We start from the raw sequence: 4253 nt of genomic DNA, 5'->3' as shown, positions 1-4253 counted from the left end.
CATACTGTCCTCTTTGGAGAACCCACAGGAGAAGAATTCTCTAACCTCAATAACAGAAAAAGCTCTTTTCACTGAGCAGCCAGTCTGTTTTTAAAGGTATTGGCAAAATGGATAAAAATTTTCCTCTTTGCTTTGGCTGCTAGGAAGCTCAGAGCCAAACATGCAGCTCCACCTAAATAAAACGTATAGGACAGAGAGGCACTCACCTTTTGTGCTAATCTCTCCCTTGACTTCTCTTCATTTTCTTTCACCCTATCTGCCTCAATTGCTTTTATTAAAAACCTTGTGGCCAGGCGCAGTGGCTCACGCCTGTAATTCTAGAACTCTGGGAGGCCAAGGCAGGAAGATTGCTTAAGCTCAGGAGTTCGAGACCAGCCTGAGCAGGAGTGAGACCCCATCTCTACCAAAAATATAAAATTAGCTGGGTGTTGTGGTGTATGCCTGTAGTCCCAGCTACTCAAAGGGCTGAGGCAGGAGGATCGCTTGAGCCCAGGAGTTTGAGGTTGCAGTGAACAATGATGACGCCACAGCACTCTACTCAGGGCAGTGGAGTGAGACACTGTCTCAAAAAAATAAAATAAAATAAATAAAAACCTTGTAACACCAGAAGTATCTTGTAAAGATGCCTGTAATCATTTTTTTGGGAATAGGACAGAGGAATTGTTAAGAGCAGAATAAAATAATAGAAAAAAACTCCTAGTGCTGGCTTCAGCAGCACATATACTAAAATTGGAACGATATAGAGAAGATTTGCATGGCCTCTGTGCAAGGATGACGTGCAAGTTCGTGAAGCGTTCCATATATATTTTTTTTAATTTTAAAAATAGAAAAAAGGGGAGAAAAAAACTCCTAAATCCAAGATGTTATTCCAATACCATAAGAAAATAAAACCCATTTACCTAGTACTTCTAAAAGCAAACACAGATACTTAAGTTAGTACTTTACTACTCAAAGTGTGATCCAGGATCAGCAACCACATCACCTTCTTGGAATGCAGATTCTCAGGCCCTGCCCCAGAGTCTTGGAATCAGAACCTGTGTTTAAGCAGTATCTCCAGATGAGTTGGTAAGCACAATGTTTCAGAACCACTACACTGGTAAGCAAGACTGTTTAAGCATCCTAAAAAGGAACTGTTAATATACTAGTTTTACAATTCCTTAGGCATCTATGATATGCCAGACCCACACAAGAAGGAAATTTATGGTTCTTGTCCACAAGGACTTTGCAACAGGACACTAGAAAAGGCTCACACCTTGTGGCAGGTTTTTAATGGCTAATTACAGAATGTCACAGCTGGAAGGGAGTCCCCAGAAGGAACAGTATTTCCTACAAAAGATTCAGGATTCACTGTGAGTATCCTAAAAACAGAATCCTAGACCTGAATTTCTCCTGTGTCAATTACAAGTGAGGAGGAGAAAGTATTTGTTTTCCAGACTCCTAATAATTTAAGAGAAATTGACATGCCAAGGGGTAAGCTTACAGCTAGAAGGATATATATAACTTAGCCTGTTTCCTGTGACCAGAAATTGGTACTGGAAAACCTGGAAGTGAGGCAATATCCCCCACGGGTTGTATCTGACACCTCTAGATCTGGCAAACAGGTTTAAAGCCAACAGGAAGACTTTTTCCACTTTTCACAATGTTTGTGAGCCACTTTAAAGACAGGAGACAGTTTCTTTATGAAAACAGATTTAAGATATAAAGAGCATCCACAGCCACAAGCTCAGCCTCTCCGTGGCTGCACCAATCATCCTAAAGATTTTTTGTCAGCCACATCAGGCCTCATCTATTACACTGCTGTGCTCTTACATGACCATTTCAAGTAACAGACCCTCCCCCATTCAGAGTGTATCAAACACTACTGTAATTCTTGGCCAAATTGTTATTTGCCACCTAATCAATCTTTAGCGAGTAGTAAGATCCTAGATGCATAAAGAGACAATCTTCTATGGAATACTTCTGCTGTGGGAGGAGAATCAGTAAAGGCTTAAAGAATTTTTTTAAATCAAAGATCAAATAAGGCCCTAAAGGCAGACAGACTCTGAAGGGTCAAGTACTATAAATGATATTTAGTATTGTTGAGTCTGTTCAAGAATCGGTTTATTTTTATCTTAACAACTACTAACAGCTACTGAACATTTTCTTTGTGGCAGGAACTAAGTTAGCCACTTTATATCAACATTTTATTTAATCCTCATAACACATGGTGCAGGCACTATTACTACTCCCCTTTTAAGGATGAGGAAACTGAGGCACGGAGAAGTTAAATAACTTAATCAGAGTAACATGGTACAGCTAAAATCCGACTTAGGCTGAGCTCAGCTGCCTCCCTAACCAGTAAGAATAACTGGCCCAAGAAGTTAAAGAAATAAACTTCTGTTTTGTCAATTTCGGGCTACTATGCTAATTTTTTTTGTTTTCTTTTGCCTTCCTTCCATCATCAAGTGCCTTCTATGTTCCAAGCATTGTGCCAGGGGCTGGGGAAACCACATTACAGTGTGATGTATAAAAACAGAGGTAGCTATAGGTGGGAGTGATTATCAGTTGTAGGGTGAGGAAGACCTTTAAAAAGCTTTCCAGAAGAGGTGAAAGTGAGTTCCTTGCTCTTTTCTGTACTGAATGGCCCAGAGCTGACCCAGGTGTTGGGAAGGGCAAGGAGGTAACAAAGTGAAAGGTGGTGACTTCTACTTCTTTTAACCAAGCCCAAAGCAAACTGACCCAACACCCTCTGTCAGGCATTTTAACAACATCCTTTACAGCCTAGATCTGAGAACTGCTAGGGTATTTATTTACAAACGCTACTTCTCTTCGTGCCCTGCCTCCTCGCCCGATGAGGTCCAATCTGTCCTGGCACTGGCAGGTTTCAGCTCATTTTTATTGCAAACAATACGCTGAACCCAACCTAATAATTATAAAGGGCCTGGAACAGGTTTTGGAATTTGCCCTCGGGCTGCTGAGAGCTGTTCTACTGATGACAGTTACAAAAGGAAGCCTTTCTGGGCAAAAAAGTGAAACATCTGCTTCTCCTCTGCATCTGGGGGCTGCTGCGTTGACACCGGTAAGGCGGCGTCATTCATCTCACTCCTTCCCGTAGGAACGATCTGAGCTGCGTTGGCCCCAACGGGGGAGCAGGGTAAACGCTGGGAGAGGCCTAAGAGAGAATGATTTTCCCCACGGCCCAGGCAGACCAGCGACGCACCTAAGGCGGGGGGCGAGATGCATGGACACGCGCACTCTCTCGCCGCGCCCGGGCCTTCCCAAGTCCGGCCTCCCTCCTCAGCAGAGACCGCACATGCCGTTCCGCCCGCAAAATGGAGGCGAAGGCACGAGGCGCTCCCACTCCCGGGAAGCCTTTGTGCCTTTCCCTGCGGGGACATGAGGCGCGGCGGCCCGCAAGGCTACTACTCAGTGGACAGACCCGTAGGCGGAGGGGGCCGGGTCGCGTGCGGGTCTGGCCGGGGCCGCCGCCCCCGGCGCCGCGGGCACCCCGAGCACCCGGGGCCCGCGCACCAGCCACTGCCTACCTACCGCACCGCGATCGGCTCGCACGTCCCGAGCGGACCCAGCAGCCCCATGCGGCGGCCCCGAGGTAGGGATCCCAAGCGGCGAGCACTGCGCTCCCGCCGGAGTCCAGAACGCTCGGGACGGCATCGAGCGCCGGCCACTCCCTTGGAGCCCGCCCCTTGTTCCTCCGCGGAGGACCGACACAGCCAATCCCAGACCTCAGTCCGAAGGCTCGGCCAATACACGGCCCACTCCTGAAAGAACAGCCCACACTTGCGTCACCTTGGCCAATGGGAGGCCGGGTCTTCTTCGGCGTCCTCCGCCCTTGCTTTGGGCGCTCCAACCTCAGGTTTTCCCTTTGGAGCGAGTGGGTTTGTGTGAGGCCGTGTAGTCCTGGGGCGGGCGTAGAAAAGGTCGGCTGCTGGGGGGCGCTCTTTTCTTTCCTTCCTTCGCGCCCCAAGTCATGCATTCGTTCATTCATTTGGGGCTGGGCGCACGGACGCGTTCGCGGCGCGGCGCTGGAGGGGAGGTGGGTCAGCAGCCTGCCACTACGCTCTGTTTACATTCGCGTTTCCACAGCCCGGCCGCATGACCACGCCCGAGCAGGTGCGGCCGGGCAGGCGGCTGGGGACCGTTTCAGGGAGGAGGTGGGACTGAGGCGCGGAAAGGGTGGGAAGCGTGTAGGCGGCTCTCTGACGGCCTGGACTGATGGGAAATCGGTGCTAAAGTCCGAGGGGAAGAGGGAGCCA

The 4253-nt window shown here is 48.6% G+C and overlaps 1 protein-coding gene across 1 annotated transcript in view; it reads right to left on the bottom strand.

Annotated features, from left to right (window-relative positions):
* Positions 1-3621, bottom strand: part of CEP68 (centrosomal protein 68kDa) — a 28748-nt gene extending 25127 nt beyond the window's left edge. Inside the window, exon 1 of the mRNA XM_012639200.1 lies at positions 3529-3621. The gene's annotated coding sequence lies outside the window, so the exon portion shown is untranslated. The remainder of the gene's footprint in view (positions 1-3528) is intronic.
* Between the last annotated feature and the right edge of the window lie 632 nt (positions 3622-4253).

Source organism: Propithecus coquereli, unplaced genomic scaffold (genome assembly GCF_000956105.1).
Source record: "Propithecus coquereli isolate 6110/MARCELLA unplaced genomic scaffold, Pcoq_1.0 Scaffold138, whole genome shotgun sequence".
Lineage (NCBI taxonomy): Eukaryota > Metazoa > Chordata > Mammalia > Primates > Indriidae > Propithecus > Propithecus coquereli.
The sequence above is the reverse complement of the archived record's forward strand: the minus strand, read 5'-3'. Positions and strand labels throughout refer to the sequence as shown.